General features: G+C 45.8%; 1 long non-coding RNA gene across 1 annotated transcript in view; it reads right to left on the bottom strand.

The window, feature by feature from the left end:
- Window positions 1-7,300: 7,300 nt before the first annotated feature.
- LOC308301216 overlaps window positions 7,301-17,538 on the bottom strand; it is a 185,272-nt gene continuing 175,034 nt past the window's right edge. Inside the window, exon 3 of the long non-coding RNA XR_013962858.1 lies at window positions 7,301-7,513. This is a non-coding gene — a long non-coding RNA (uncharacterized lncRNA). The remainder of the gene's footprint in view (window positions 7,514-17,538) is intronic.

The following is a 17,538-nucleotide window of genomic DNA, read 5'->3' as shown; positions in this document are numbered from 1 at the left end:
TGTCCCATTTCCCATATTCCCCCCTGATTGGCTACGACTGCCTACTAAAGTTTGTGTATGCAACGGGACGGTCGCTTATCTCCCGATTAGGGAGTCTTAAGCCCCTATCATAGTAGGCACCGCGGGTGATGAGCTATCCATCGCGGTGTAGTCTTTTTATGTCATAAAACTACAACATTGCGTCATTACTCGCGGTGAAGAGCAATCCACCGCGAACAATCTAGACCACTCAGTCACAGTTGTAGGACTTCACCGTGACTGACTATGATGGCCTCCACTTGTTTTCTCACTTTAGGTGGATAGCTTTACACCTAAAATTTGCAGTGAATAGCTCTTCAACCTGGACTCTGATAGAGGCTTTACTGGTTAATTTGAATTCCCAGTGAGTAGGGATTCTAAGTACTGTAGTTGACAGATTAGGTCTGTGAAAAGAAGGTCTCATGTTGTGTTACTTGCAGGTCTCATAACTGTCAGCAATATTACTTGGAGTAAAACTTACATGTGTATCAAATATCCACATAAAGTTCTTTTTACAGTTTCCATGAAATGTTATGGTGGAAACATGATCTACTGTTGCAGTAAACATACTGTATAGCACATGGGGATTGCAACGAGTGACATTCTATGATAGAGTGTTTTATAGTTACATTATATCTATAAACCTTGTTAAACTTGAGTTCATTAAAGCAGGGGTCTTCAACGTTTTCAGGCCAAGGACCCCTTATTTGAGAGAGAGATGAAGCAGGGACCCCCACAACCTTTTCATAGATTCCATATACAGTAGCTTCATTGTTTGACAGCACAATCATAAGTGTATTTTGGATTCATGTCAATTTGTGTTTTGAAATATTGAACCACTTGAACCGTCAATACTTAATAAACTTGACCTTTCACTGTACTTAGTCTGCTCTTTTTCCCCTCTACACCAAAGCTCTTTAGCGCGAGGCATTGTGAGCTTGTAGATCAGCTATTTTTGGCTACAGTTCTCAGAATATGGACACTGGGGTTCAAGTTGTTAATATAAAAAGGATTGGAAGATTTGGAGGACCCCCTGTAGTAACTCTGAGGACCTCCTAGGGGTCCCGGACCCCCTGTTGAAGACCCCTGGTCTATACCGATGACTGTTCGGCATCAAACTTTGCATCTACTCTGACTTGTATCATCAGTCCTGTGTTTCCTACAGCAGTGCTGCTATGGCATCAGTTAGTCAGTCAGTATTTCTGATGTTGTGAGATATCACAACGCACACACACGCACACGCGCGCGCACACACACACACACACACACACACACACACACACACACACACACACACACACACACACACACACACACACACACACACACACACACACACACACACACACACACACACACACACACACACACACACACACACACACACACTCTCTCTCTCTCTCTCTCTCTCTCAGGCTGCCAACGAGTCAAACTGCATAATAACTCCAGGTACATCATAACAAATGACCTGGCATAAAACCGATGCAAGGTTCCTACTGATAGTTTCTCTCTCTTACAGTGAAACAGACTCTCTGAGCGAGCAGAGCACGTTATCGCTGCATGGATCAGCGAGACTCATCTCATGTTACTCTCCTCTCGCCACGGCTTTGTGCTGAAAACACACACATGACTTAATCAGTGATATTCCGGGAGCTTTGGACCTTTGGGGTCGGGGATCACATTACGCAGGTAAGACCCGGAGGAATGTGGAAAATATACAAGTTATCAACTCATGCCCAGGAGCCGCGTTGAAAGGTCCACCTTTTTTGATGATTAAAAAATGATGTAAGTGGCGATGATGACGGTCTGGCACGGTGAAATCCTGATGTTGAAATGAGAATTTATGCATTTTGAACTCAGAGAAATGCAACCACATGGACACTTACGGGCCCATTTGATTACATTTTGTACACTTACACTTACATTTGTACACTTACACTTTTGTTAACTACGGCTACAAGCCGATCTACATATCACGATTTGTTCGTTGTGAGCTTGTAGATCTGCTATTTTCGTGCCTAGAATGACATTCACACCAAGCTTAACCACATAATATCGTCACTGTCAGGCAGAAACCTTGTATCTCCAAGTTTCAAATTTGTAATTGTTTTCGCAAAGCAAAGTCCTGCTTCATCACACAAGGCCGTCGCACAAAAGTAGTGAAAACAGCCGATCTACAAGCACACAACGCCTCGCACCGCGAGGCGTTGTGTGCTTGTAGAACGGCTGTTTTCACTAGTTTAAATCATTTTTAAAATGATAAATACAGAACAAACGGTTTTGGACATACAAGGTTTCCACCCGACAACGACGATATCTAACTTTTTCACCACTCCTGTTGTTATACCGTAGTTGTGGTGTGAACTCCAACTGCCATGGATTTGACTTTGGCAAGGTTTAACACTTTTTTATTTTAACTACATATTTATATTGGATCCTTTTCATGTGGTTGAATCATTGTAACAGTGAGGATTTGACTGTGTGGAGGTGGCTGAGAGAAGCAAGCACGTTGGACCTCACTGTGTGGAGGTGGCTGAGGGAAGCACGTTGGACCTCTCCGTTCGTTTGTGGCCTTTGGCAATGAGGACGCCTATTGTTCCCCAAGCAAACAGCACACTATCAAGATGTGCAATTTGGTGTATGGCATTTTTTTCCAGAAAATGATTTCTGAGAATTTCTCCTTTTCACTGTGTTCTCGTCATCGCTGGATGACAGGAATGTGGTGACTGTATCGATGGCATTCCAGAAAAGATGAAGTTTGCTCCCATTGGTGGGTTAATAGTTCTGCTTGCCCTGTGGTATGTGCACATTATGTTATTGTTCACGTGTAATGTTTGGTCCTCTAAATTCACAGGTCTCTAAATTCCTTTCAGCAAAGAGGTTTGGTGTAGACTGGAGCAGACCAAGAGTGAAAGGTCACGTTTACTAAATGACGGTTTAAGTGGTTAAAGTTCTGAGAATACACGTTAACAAAAAAAAATATCCTTTACACTTGATGATAGTGCTGTCAAACAAGTCTATGAATCTAAACTTTAATAGCAACATATTTAATAATATATCTCTCCTGTCGGGCTGAAACCTCCTAACTCCAAGCATTGGTTCAATATAATTTTAACCAACACTCAGATGTAAAGGGTGTTCAATAGCCCTGATTTATGCCAATAAGTTTTTGGCCAGACAGTGACATGATATGTGGAGGGGGTCCCTGCTTCATCTCTCTCTGAGCTAAGCTGTCCTTGGCCTGAAAATTTTGAAGAACCCTGATCTATAGTATAACCAGGTATACCATATTAAATGTAAAAGCTGTGCCAGTGTCTTTGGCATTGTTCAACACACAGCATGTCTCCGGTCCCAGACAGACAGGCAGTCGGTTCAGGTTCTCTAGTAAAGGCTGGTTGTATCTATAGGTCAATGTTTATGTTTATGTTTAGGTCAATGGTTCTAATGTGGTCTAAGCAAAGAAGCCTTTCACTGTCTGCAGGTCTAATCTTCTCTGTCTGTGCCCGTCTTAACTCTGCTTATTTGGATTTTTGTGCCGTTTACTGACCATCCCATAAGCCCGTCAGCTCACAGAGTCAAGCTCAAAGGCCAGGTATTGCACAAAGGGACACTTTAAGCTTCTAGGACATGATACGTGCAGCGTATACACTTTCAAACATCTTGCACATTTACAAGTGTCTAGTCTTACCTTATAGACTATAGACGCTAAGCTAAACAGTTTAGCACAGAGGTGTTCTGTGTACAGCAAAGTACACTTCAAATTTGCCAGAAATATTGAGTAATGGTTTGACAATGTACGGTAGGTATAAGCGAGTTAGAATGCATGATGTGAAAGTAAGCACCATCATCTGTGTCGCCTATGAGTTTTATTTTATTAATTCATTTAAAATGAAACTTAAATAAACTTGTAGAATTATCACATTATGCTGGACAAAAAAGTAATTTAGACCCCATGAGAGTGTCCAAATGGACCCATTTGAGTAATCTTTCATGTAAGGTACTGTATATGCCAGTAGTGATAGTATAGGCACATGTACTTAGTTAGACCCCATGTGAATGCACAATTGAACACAAAAATAAACTCTTATGGGTCCATTTGGTAGGTCTGTTTTAATAGAGGGTTTAGGCTAGATGTGAATTACATGATTTTTGAAGTCCACGTTTGTAGGTGAAACTAGAATGAATAAAATACAGCTATTCTGGAGGAGTCTGAGAGAGAGTAGCCACATATATTCTCACAGACTGTCTATCCCAGGCATCAGGATAGCGTATTACTACTTGCAGCCATAGGCCTATTTCATTTGAGTTTTTCTCCTTTTTTAATTTTCTCCCGGTTTAAGGGCCGTTTAAGGGCCGTCCTATAACTATAACTATATTGTTGGTCGTTATAGTTGTGGTGAGGACTCTTTAGAACGATTTAGATCAAATATCTTTATAGTTATAGACAGTATCCTGAGTCTGTACCCATACATTTTTATAGTTACAGTGGTTGGTGTGGACAGCCCTTTAGTCGTTAAGCCAATTCCCACATCTAATTATAAATCACACAATAAAGTCACATTTTCTTTTGAAGATATTTTATTATGCATTTTCTATGTTTTATTCATCATTCACTCCTCTTATAATTTTTTCTTATTTTTACAAAATCTTTTATACATAAACCTACACACAAGCCCTGCCCTGCCCTGCGATAGAAAATATGTTGGAAAAACTAAAATATGTCTAATCCAAATGTGCTGACACAAACCACTCCAAATTGGAGAGGAGGTATTTAAAGTTTCTTTATGAGAAAATGCAAGTGGTTTGCGATCCAGGCTGAGTCATGTTGGTTAGGCCACAATGTTTGCAGCATCACTCTCCCATACACACCCCAGAAAATATGAATATGGATTAGCAGTGCAATAGATAGTCAGTGTGTCCTGAATGTACAATTGACCGTAACCACATGTGTGATCACGGGAAGGATTAGCCTGAAAACAATTCAGACCTCATATTGAGCTCACTCTATAAATAATGAAGATAACAGTGTTCTCGCCTTTCAGGCGAGCCCACAATAAGAATTAAGATTGTTTTTCAATATAAGGGACTGAAAGAATGAATAAGAGGAGACAGTTGAGTACTTTAGGGGAAGAGTTAAAAGGATCACTAAGCGTTTCTAAGCTGACAGGCATGTCATTAGCCTCCCTAATGCACTGACCAACACACATCTTTCAGGTTGGCCATGCAGGCACGTCAGCCAGAAGCTCTGCACAGTCTGCAGATGTGAAAACATTATTGTGTCGTTTTACTCTGCGATGGAGGAAATGTTGAAGACACTGAAACGTGCGGGCAGATGCAAATCCTTTGTGTGCAAGCTGATGTAATTCTTTTTAAATCATGAGACTAGAACAGAGTTCATTCAATCCACAGGATGAGTAGTGATGGCTTTTTGAGCGGTGGTTACACCGTCTCCTATACGTGGCCGTGTGTGTATGCGTGTGTGTGTGCGTGTGTGCGTGTGTGTGTGTCTGTATGTAGCCTGCAGGCCTGCAGTACCTTTTATGACCACACATGTTAAGGGAGGGGAGCTGTTGTTCAGGCCAGGCCAGACCAGGCACACACACACACACGCACACACACACACACACACACACACACAGGGGGGAAGGGGGGGGGGGGGGGGGGGGGGGGGGTAAACCACCGCTCAGTTCACACGGGTGTGATTTTTTTTTAAACTAACAGCTGTTCTTGTTTTAAACAGACAGTGACAGGCCAACATCATGTGATAATTGCAATATTGGTCGAATTAAACAGCTGTTCATCCACACACACAAGCCAAGGCAATGCCTCAGAGCTTTGCCATGAGATTGTTAATAGTTGCTTTTTTGAGACGTCCCTCATCTCCTGAAGCTGGCTTGGAGGTCGCCAGCCAACATGATGTAATTCTGTCGCCAGTGGCCAGCCAGACGCTGAGCCGTGTCGGCCATCTTGCATCATCTGGCAGCTGGGCTTCTGTCTATAAAGAAACAACATAAAATAACAGCAGGCCTCGAGCTTCCAAACGGCTCTTCTCAACTTTAAGTGTCCTCGAGGGCCGCGTTCATTCTCCAAGTTGAAATTCAAAGAATCACAATGTTAACACTCCACTTTTAAGGAGCAAGGCTTTTCCTACTTAAACCCTACGTATACACAGTACGTCATGGTATGGTAGAAGTAGCAAAAAATAGCCAATCTTCAAGCTCGCGACTCATTGTGAATCCATCCCACTTGTCCCTTTCATGCACTACTATGCTCGAGCCTCACCTACAGTACATAACAGATACTGTGAGGCTGATCTGCACCTATTGTACATAAATACTGTGAAGTTTTTAATTATACCGACCTGTTGAACAATGAACACACTGTGAAGTTGTTTACAAAAAGTTACAGTACAGTAGCTACGGGAAAAAAATGCCATTGGTGTATAAAATACACCAAACTTTATGCACATGTACAGCTGAGATGCTTTTCTCATTCTCTTTGCTTTTTTGCTTTTGCACTCTCTTTCTTTCCTAAGTCATTATTACTTATTATTTTATCTTTAGATGTGTTGTTTTCTGCTGTTCTGCTTTATTGTATAAATATATCACTGCATTGTCTGTAAGGATGCCAAACAAAAATAAGTTTTACTCTTATGTACCTGTACAAAATACATAACAATAAAGTACAACCTTGAACCTTGAACTTACACGGAAAGTTTGTCTATTCTTGCTGAATGTTTTTTTTTTATTTTTATGATTTTTTATGTCATGCCAAGAATAGGGCTGTTAGGGTTCATCTGGTTAAAATGAGCAAACAGGTAACAGGCTTTGGTTTCCTTCCACTGGCCGATGAGTACGAAACCAATCGAGGTGCACTTAAAATGGATCGGCCACTCTTACTCACTGCTCACTGTTCCAAAGCAGGAAAGGAAGTATTCTCAAGACCAATTAAAGTGATCATTTACAGGGAAATTGTCACCCAGTCAGGCCAGCAGTCTCAGAAACGTTACCGTTTGTTTTATCGATGGGAAAAGGTGAGAGCTGTGTGAAAAAGACACACAGCACAGCTCCGTTGGCAGGAATGCGACAGAAGTAGGAAAACATTGAACGTAAGGACAAGACGGACGGACTGCACACTCAAAAGTGAGACAGAAATGTACAGACAGAGGAACACGGACGGACAACATTGGAGAGAGTGAAAAAAGAAACACTTCAAAAGAGGCCCCTTTCAAAGTTTATTTTATATTGAATTAATGTTATCTTGGGTAATGAGGAGGGCGAGCCAGACGTGGAGGTGCGAGGGGGGTGAGGAGGGTGTCTGTGTGATTCCACAGCGAGGAGGGCCCCACACAATGCCCCTCTCTGTCCACCTGACTAACTATGGTCCCTACTTACTGTACCTCCTCTCTTACCACAAGATACGCTCTGGGGCCGGAGGAACAGGGGGGGGGGCGGGACCAATGTATATTTCTCTTTGAATCCACCAAACTCAGCTTCTGCAGAGAGAGAGAGAGAGAGAGAGAGAGAGAGAGAGAGAGAGAGAGAGAGAGAGACAGACAGACAGAGAGAGAGAGACAGAGAGAGAGAGTGTGTGAGAGAGAGAGAGAGAGAGAGAGAGAGAGAGTGATTATGAGAGAGCCAGTGAGGTCTGGTGACCTTGCTATAGAGTGTAACTTTCCTGTTCTGACAAACTTTATAATGTATGTCCTTCCCAGTGTGAACATTATCCACCTGCACATGTTACCACACAGAACCACACATCACGTGCCCAGCAGAATACATTTGCAGTAGGGGTGTAACAATATAACTGATATGCAAAAGCAAACTAAGTATTTGTGCCTTGTATTTAGCAATTTTGAGAAGGAAAATGCAAGAGGGGTCTAATTACTTTTCCATTCCATATACTGTAGCTACTCTTGGTCTGTCAATAAATGTGTGTAATCTATGTGTTCATGTCAAGGTGCGGGTTTGTCCATGTGTTGTAATATAGCCTAATGACCATGTATTGCTAAAGAATCACACCTTTATTCACACGTTTCACACAGATTTAATGTCTTTGCTAAATAGTTACTATATTGATTTTAAATCATTGAATCGAATCGTATCGTATCGCCATGAATGAACCAATATTGTCCATGTATCGTATCATCATCCATGTATCGTGATGCGTACCAAATCGTTGTTCAAATGTATCGTTACACCCCTAATTTGCAGGTGTGCAATCTTGAAAGTAATGAAATTCCTGATGGCACCCTCTTCCACCACATGGAGTACCTGTACCTACCAGCCACCTTGTTGATCATTAACCATCGGAACCCTCCCATCCCTATTCTGGCATTCAGTGAAAAGGCTTGTAGATCGGCTATATTCTGTGACAGATCGTCTATATTTTCAGTGAAGAGATTTAGTGCAGAGGGAAAGAATCGGGAGCCCAAGTGTAGGCCGCTGTGGGCTCCTGATCAATACTGTAGGGCAGGGGTTTTCAAAGTGGGTGACGGGGCACCCTGGGGTGCCGCGGCGGCAGTCCAGGGGTGCCGCGAGATAATTTGATAATATTTGGAATTTATTTGACGCTTGAAAAAATATTTAGTATCATTTTAAACTTGAAGTACAAAGTTATTTTCAGTCAGTTCTAACCAAAATGGCTATTATCTCAACGTTTTCCTCACAACATAATCACTAAAATATCGTCACTGTAGGGCAGAAACCTCGTATCTCCAAGTTTCAAATGTATTTTGGTAAAGCAAAGCCCTGCTTCATCATACAAGACTGTCGCACAAAACTAGTGAAAACAGCCGATCTACAAGCACACAACGCCTCACGGTGCGAGGCGTTGTGTGCTTGTAGATCTGCTGTTTTCACTAGCTTAGTACATTTCATAGATGATAAATACAAAACAAACGGTTTTGGACATACAAGGCTTTCACCCGATAACGATGATATGCTATAAATATAAGGTGCTGGGAGTGAAACTTATAATGTAGGGGTGCCTACCGTGCCTCGGATTAAAAAAAATGTCATGGGGTGCCCTGAGACAGAAGTTTGGGAACCCCTGCTGTAGGATTTAAGTGACTAAAGCAACCAGCCTATGTTGCTTTAAGGCTAGTAATTTGCCTGATTATGGCAGAGCGAGGCCTGAAGCCCCCATGGCTAAACTCTCTGAGTGTCGGGTAACCAAACCCTGCCCAGCACGCACAGCATGGACAAATAAAGACCATCTCCTTCTCGAGGCGCCCGAAGCCATTGATTCTTTAGTTCTGCTCCATTAAGAGGCAGCAGGCTGGGGAAACATGAAGTGGTCAAATGGACATGTACAGGGGTGTAGCACTAAATTCTGGGCCCTGGGTACAAGGATTCAATTATTTTGTGCTTTAACTATTGAAAAATAGCAGATACCGAGTGCCGCGCTGTGAGCGTGTTGATCTGCTATTTTTGAAAAATTGTGAAAATGTGTGCAAGTATCCTTCTAAGGTTAAAAAACAAGAATCGACACACAGTCAATTTAAAATCTGGTGTATTGGTGTGTTGAAGTTAGTGGGGCAAGGGATACAAATGTATTTAAAAGATGAGTATTTGATGCATGTCTATATACTAGTGTAGGCTACTTCTAATTGTCCCAACACATTTTGGTTCACAATCACATGGCTTCACGTTGTTCTGCTGCTGTTTCAATGAAGGTGTATGATTCTCTCTGTCTAAGCCAGGCACCGCCTCAGTGTGAAGGAATGGTGCTCCCTGCTGGACAAAATATTTCATTACAGCAGTACAGGTCTGGAGGGCCGCTCCCAATCATGAAACTAGCTCGGTTACCATGTGACATGGACAGCCAATCGGCAAATAGGTCGCCTGAATGTCTCGCCAGAAAATCATCTCTTTAAAGATCTGGTTTACACCAGATAAAAACTATGTTTCCATGTCAGTGGTGCTCAAACCTTTTCATGTGAAGGACCCCCAAAATGATATGTATTTGGCCACCGGCCCCCCATCTCAAAATATTTAGTTCCAGGGACCCCCTCAGAAGCAGAATTTGAGTTACAAATGTTCGCTTAAAAAATACATACATTCAAAGATTTGCACACATTTTCACGACTTTTCAAAAATAGCTGATCTACGAGCTCGCAGCGTGGTGAGCGCTGTGAGCTTGTATATCTGCTACTTTTCAATAGCTAAAGTCTAAAATAACGAAGGCCCCTCCACCTTGGGCCCTAGTAACTCAGTCCCACTTTCCCCCCCTTGTGACGCCCCTGCACATATGGACCCGTAAGGGAGCCTATTGGTGGTTACCTTCTGAAGCGGCTGCACAGGGACTGTCACAGTGGAGCATCTGTTGAGACGTTATATAAGACTTAATGAGGCTGTGGTTTGGACTCTGGCTTCTGACAGAGCAGTGCTGTGCCGAGAGCTACGGGAGGAATGCTGAACTGTGCTTGCTGGCTGGCTGGCTGGCTGGCTGGCTGGCTGGCTGGCTGGCTGGCTGGCTGCCTGCCTGCCTGCCTGCCTGCCTGCCTGCCTGCCTGTCTGTCTGTCACGTTCACTTCATCTAGCTCTTTCTGTGTTGAACGCCACACACACAACACCCGTAGTGCATACACGGTATATATGCTTTTTGCCAAAAAGACTTCTCGCCATTGAATACCACAGCAAGCGATCACGCGGTGGCTTGTTTAGAAGGAACACAATGATGACACCGTGAAGGCCACTTTACGGTGTCATCATTTCTCTCATGCCCCTCTAGAAGATGGGCATGTGAAAAATGAGGGGTTGGCAGCCAAGGAGTGTGTGTGCAAAGTTTGGCATGGATAGTGGCAACGGTGGCAGAGATATGAGTAGGGGAAAAGTGTGACGTGACGGACAGACTGACAGCCGGTACAACCGCCAGGTCGCAAAAAATAACATAGCATTATATCGGAAATTCTGAATCAGAATCAGGTTAATTGTCACGTTAGAGGTTTACGGAAGTAAAAATTTGTTTTTTCCATAGGAAAAAGAAAGTGGAGAAGAAGGGGGGGGCAAGGGAACAAACAAAAAAACATCACATGGATGCACATGGGACGTATCCTCAGTGATGTAGCCCAAGCTCATCGGGGTTTCGGGTCTCGCAACATCATACCCCTCACTTGGGTGACCCAGCCGGGGTTGATCAAGTCCCGACTTACGTCCCAGTAGCTACCCACGATCAGTCCTATTAGGGAAAGACAGGACCATTATTCACTCCACAGCTCCGGAACCACTCTGCCGAGACTGGGAGAGGAAGATCTGCCGCATGGAAAGACTACAGTATAGGCTCTGTGGATTGACGCCTGTCCGGGCCCCTCCTACGTCTCACCAGGTCCACTCCTGCTCTCACCAGGTCAGGACCTGTGCGTTGCACTAGACCAGGGGTTTTCAAAGTAGGTGACGGGGCACCCTGGGGTGCCGTGACGGCAGTCCAGGGGTGCCGCAAGATCATTTGATAGTATTTGGAATTCATTTGGACACTTGAAAAAATATTTAGTATCATTTTAAACTTGAAGTACAAAGTTATTTTCAGTCAGTTCTAACCAAAATGGCTATAATCTAAATGTTTTCCTCGCAACATAATCACTAAAATATCGTCACTGTTGGCCAGAAACCTTGTATCTCCAAGTTTCAAATGTGTACGTCTTTTGCCCTGCTTCATACAAGAGCGTCGCACAAAACTAGTGAAAACAGCCGATCTACAAGCACACTGTGTGCTTGTAGATCGTCTGTTTTCACTAGTTTAGTACATTTTATAGATGATAAATACAAAACGAACGGTTTTGGACATACAAGTTTTCCACCCGACAACGACAATATGCTATAAATTTAAAGTGCTGGGAGTGTAAATTATAATGTAGGGGTGCCTCGGATTAAAGAAATATTTATGGGGTACCCTGAGACAAAAAAGGTTTGGGAACCCCTGCACTAGACTACCAGCCCCAGACATTTCTCTTGTTTCAAACTAATTATCTACATAATTTCCTATCCACACAGACGTGTGGTGTGCACATTCTGTACTCTCTCTCTCTCTCTCTCTCTCTCTCTCTCTCTCTTACTGTACAAAGTGCTCACTTTTATCACCTCTTCCTCTAGAGCAGGGGTCTTCAATGTTTTCAGGCCAAGGACCCCTTCGTTGAGAGAGAGATGAAGCGGGGACCCCCACAACCCTTTCATAGATTCCATATAGTTTCATTGTTTGGCAGCACAATTAGTGTATTTTGGATTCACGTCAATTTGTGTTTTAAAATATTTAACCACTTGAACCATCAATACTTGGTTCAAGTATTGAACCAAGTAGTAGTCAAACTTGACCTTTCACTCTGTACTTAGTCTGCTCTTTTTCCCCTCTACATCAAAGCTCTTTGCCCAAAATAGCTGATCTACAAGCTTTTGGCTAAAGTTCTCAGAATATAGACGCTAGGGTTCAAGTGGTTAATATAAAAAAGGAGAAAAAAAGTTCACTCAAAGATTTGGAGGACCCCCTGTAGTAACTCCGGGGACCCCCTAGGGGTCCCGGACCCCCTGTGGAAGACCCCTGCTCTAGAGGGAGGATAGCAGGCTGTCCCCCCCACCCATCTCTGTTCTCAGGTGTTGACAGAGGTGCTGTTGGACGTCCTGTGGAGGACAGTGTGGTCCACAGAGAGCCGCTTCGCGCAGGGTGGCTGATAACGTCCTGTGGAGGACAGTGTGGTCCACAGAGAGCCGCTTCGCGCAGGGTGGCTGATAACGTCCTGTGGAGGACAGTGTGGTCCACATAGAGCCGCTTCGCGCAGGGTGGCTGATAACGTCCTGTGGAGGACAGTGTGGTCCACATAGAGCCGCTTCACGCAGGGTGGCTGATAACGTCCTGTGGAGGACAGTGTGGTCCACAGAGAGCCGCTTCGCGCAGGGTGGCTGATAACGTCCTGTGGAGGACAGTGTGGTCCACAGAGAGCCGCTTCGCGCAGGGTGGCTGATAACGTCCTGTGGAGGACAGTGTGGTCCACAGAGAGCTGCTTCGCGCAGGGGGGCTGATAACGTCCTGTGGAGGACAGTGTGGTCCACAGAGAGCTGCTTCGCGCAGGGTGGCTGATAACGTCCTGTGGAGGACAGTGTGGTCCACAGAGAGCCGCTTCGCGCAGGGTGGCTGATAACGTCCTGTGGAGGACAGTGTGGTCCACAGAGAGCTGCTTCAGGGTGGCTGATAACGTCCTGTGGAGGACAGTGTGGTCCACAGAGAGCTTCACGCAGGGTGGCTGATAACGTCCTGTGGAGGACAGTGTGGTCCACAGAGAGCTGCTTCGCGCAGGGTGGCTGATAACGTCCTGTGGAGGACAGTGTGGTCCACAGAGAGCCGCTTCGCGCAGGGTGGCTGATAACGTCCTGTGGAGGACAGTGTGGTCCACAGAGAGCTTCACGCAGGGTGGCTGATAACGTCCTGTGGAGGACAGTGTGGTCCACAGAGAGCTGCTTCACGCAGGGTGGCTGATAACGTCCTGTGGAGGACAGTGTGGTCCACAGAGAGCCGCTTCGCGCAGGGTGGCTGATAACGTCCTGTGGAGGACAGTGTGGTCCACAGAGAGCTGCTTCACGCAGGGTGGTTGATAACGTCCTGTGGAGGACAGTGTGGTCCACAGAGAGACGCTTCGCGCAGGGTGGCTGATAACGTCCTGTGGAGGACAGTGTGGTCCACAGAGAGCCGCTTCGCGCAGGGTGGCTGATAACGTCCTGTGGAGGACAGTGTGGTCCACAGAGAGCTGCTTCGCGCAGGGTGGCTGATAACGTCCTGTGGAGGACAGTGTGGTCCACAGAGAGACGCTTCGCGCAGGGTGGCTGATAACGTCCTGTGGAGGACAGTGTGGTCCACAGAGAGCTGCTTCACGCAGGGTGGCTGATAACGTCCTGTGGAGGACAGTGTGGTCCACAGAGAGACGCTTCGCGCAGGGTGGCTGATAACGTCCTGTGGAGGACAGTGTGGTCCACAGAGAGCTGCTTCACGCAGGGTGGCTGATAACGTCCTGTGGAGGACAGTGTGGTCCACAGAGAGACGCTTCGCGCAGGGTGGCTGATAACGTCCTGTGGAGGACAGTGTGGTCCACAGAGAGCTTCACGCAGGGTGGCTGATAACGTCCTGTGGAGGACAGTGTGGTCCACAGAGAGCTGCTTCACGCAGGGTGGCTGATAACGTCCTGTGGAGGACAGTGTGGTCCACAGAGAGACGCTTCACGCAGGGTGGCTGATAACGTCCTGTGGAGGACAGTGTGGTCCACAGAGAGACGCTTCACGCAGGGTGGCTGATAACGTCCTGTGGAGGACAGTGTGGTCCACAGAGAGACGCTTCACGCAGGGTGGCTGATAACGTCCTGTGGAGGACAGTGTGGTCCACAGAGAGACGCTTCGCGCAGGGTGGCTGATAACGTCCTGTGGAGGACAGTGTGGTCCACAGAGAGACGCTTCGCGCAGGGTGGCTGATAACGTCCTGTGGAGGACAGTGTGGTCCACAGAGAGACGCTTCACGCAGGGGGGCTGATAACGTCCTGTGGAGGACAGTGTGGTCCACAGAGAGCTGCTTCACGCAGGGTGGCTGATAACGTCCTGTGGAGGACAGTGTGGTCCACAGAGAGCTGCTTCGCGCAGGGTGGCTGATAACGTCCTGTGGAGGACAGTGTGGTCCACATAGAGCCGCTTCGCGCAGGGTGGCTGATAACGTCCTGTGGAGGACAGTGTGGTCCACAGAGAGCTGCTTCGCGCAGGGTGGCTGATAACGTCCTGTGGAGGACAGTGTGGTCCACATAGAGCCGCTTCGCGCAGGGTGGCTGATAACGTCCTGTGGAGGACAGTGTGGTCCACAGAGAGCTGCTTCGCGCAGGGTGGCTGATAACGTCCTGTGGAGGACAGTGTGGTCCACAGAGAGCCGCTTCGCGCAGGGTGGCTGATAACGTCCTGTGGAGGACAGTGTGGTCCACAGAGAGCTGCTTCTCGCAGGGTGGCTGATAACGTCCTGTGGAGGACAGTGTGGTCCACAGAGAGCTGCTTCGCGCAGGGTGGCTGATAACGTCCTGTGGAGGACAGTGTGGTCCACAGAGAGCCGCTTCGCGCAGGGTGGCTGATAACGTCATGCCTGATCCATGGGGGGCTGTCATCACTGGATGTCACAGGAAGTGAGATAGTGACTGGTCAAAGGACATGAGCACCATAACTGTCACTGTCAGTCTGACAGAATCCATGACAGGTCAATTGTGTGAAAGACCCAGAAGGTGTCGACAATTCTATGCAAAAAAAAACAAGAGTAAAAATGTATTATAAATGAAAAACTATTTCATTTATATTATACGTTGCACTTTTATCAAATCAGAGGGTTGGGCTTTTTTATTTATTTTATATATATATATTTGGACTTTTTCTGCCTTTGGCTGACAGGAAACGGGAGAGAGATGGGGGGGTGACACGCAGCAAATGTCGTCAGGATCGGGACTCGAACCTGCGACGCTGCTAGTGCTGGATTACCAGCCTACAGTAGATAGATAGATAGATAGATACCTTTATTATCCCAAGGGGGCAATTCAGTTGTCCAGTTGTAGCACAGCAGTATACAGTTATTTACAAAGTTACAGAGAAGTAAGAAAAAAAGATAGATAAGAGGAAAAAAAAAACAAGAGCAGTACAGTACCAACTAGAAGCAGTGCTCTTCCGAGCACAGGTCTCCACCAGGCCACACAAATCGGCCTGTTATAGCGCCACCATGAGGCTGATTTAAAAAATGTGGGGCAGAGGTTCTGAATTAGCATCCAGGGAGTGTGTGTGCTCAGTTTGGCAGCGATCGGGCCAACGGCGCCGGAGATTCGCTGGTAACAACCAGGCCACACAAATCGGCCTGTTATAGCGCCACCATGAGGCTGATTTGAAAAATGTGGGGCAGAGGTTCTAGATTGGCATCCAGGGAGTGTGTGTGCTCAGTTTGGCAGCGATCGGGCCAACGGTGACTGAGATTAGCTGCTCACAAACTGCGAGGACGCACGCACGCACGCACGGACGGACGGACGGACTCACGCACGCACGGACGGACGGACGGACGGACGGACGGAGGGGAAAACATACTCTCCCTCAGCCTTCGGCTGGTGGAGACAATAAAGAGAAGGTGCATCAATAGAGGGGGCGAATAATATAGTAGGTGCCTGGACCACTACCCTGTGGCCCAGGCTGGGATGGGCTTTTTCTTTATTTAAAAAAAAAAGAAAGAAAAAAAGAAAACTACTTTGCCACAGAGATCACCCTCATTCCCTGCTGTTTTATTGGTATATGTGGCACGTAATACAGCCAAGTGCAAAATAACAGGAACTAACCAAATAAAAATAACGACCTAAAGCTTTTTTGGTCAACAGTTATGTAAACACATCTTTCAGGGCTTTCAGATCTCAAGAACGTGTGAAATGCGACATAGTTTTTCAGGAAGAGGCTGTAAGTGACGCGTGTGCGGTGTAGGATCATGATGCCCCTCTCTGTGGTGGCGCATGCTTACGTATGTGAGCGCGCTGCAGAAAGAGTGTGAGCTGGGCAGGGATCACGCATGTTCATTGTTTACACCTGTAGTCAGGGGCGTCACAAGGGGAGGGGAGGGGGGGGGGGGGGCGTTGGAGTGTGACTGAGTTACTAGGGCCCAAGGTGAAGGGGCCTTAATTATTTTATAGTTTAGCTATTGAAAAATAGCAGATATACAAGGTCACAGCGAGCTTGTAGATCTGCTATTTTTGAAAAGTCGTGAAAATGTGTGCAAATCTTTGAATATAATTATGTATCTTTTAAGCGAACATTTGTAACTAAAATTTAGCTCCCGCGCGGCCCCTGGAACTAAATAGTTTGAGATGGGGGTCCGTGGCCAAATACATATCACTTTGGGGGTCCTTCACATGAAAATGTTTGAGCACCACACTGACACAGAAACATTCAAAGACCAGCACTCATTTTCACTATTTTTCAATAGTTAAAGCACAAAATGTGAGTGAATGCTTGTAACCAGCAGGGCCCAGAATCTGGTGCGACACCCCTGCCTGCGGCCGATCGAGTACAGGGAGAACTCACACCGGTGTGCGGTTAAGCTGCCGAATGAGCAGGGGCGTCACAAGGGGTAGGAAAGTGGGACTGAGTTACTAGGGCCCATGGTGGAGGGGCCCTAGTAACTTTAGCTAGTCGTGAAAATGTGTGCAAATCTTTGAATATGTATTTTTTAAGCGAACATTTGTAACTCAAATTTTGCTTCTTGGGGGGTCCCTGGAACTCAATATTTTGAGATGGGGGTCCGTGGCCAAATTCATATCATTTTGGGGGTCCTTCACATGAAGATAGATAGATAGATAGATAGATAGATAGATAGATAGATAGATGCCTTTATTATCCCAAGGGGGAAATTCAGTTGTCCAGTTGTAGCACAGCAGTATACAGTTATTTACAAAGTTACAGAGAAGTAGGAAAAAGATAGATAAGAGTAAAAAACAAGCAGTACAGTACAAAAAAAGAAGTTGCATCAATAGAGGGGGCGAATTAA

This window comes from Nannobrachium achirus, assembly GCF_963921795.1.
Source record: "Nannobrachium achirus genome assembly, chromosome: 16".
Classification (NCBI taxonomy): Eukaryota; Metazoa; Chordata; class Actinopteri; order Myctophiformes; family Myctophidae; genus Nannobrachium; species Nannobrachium achirus.
The sequence above is the reverse complement of the archived record's forward strand: the minus strand, read 5'-3'. Positions and strand labels throughout refer to the sequence as shown.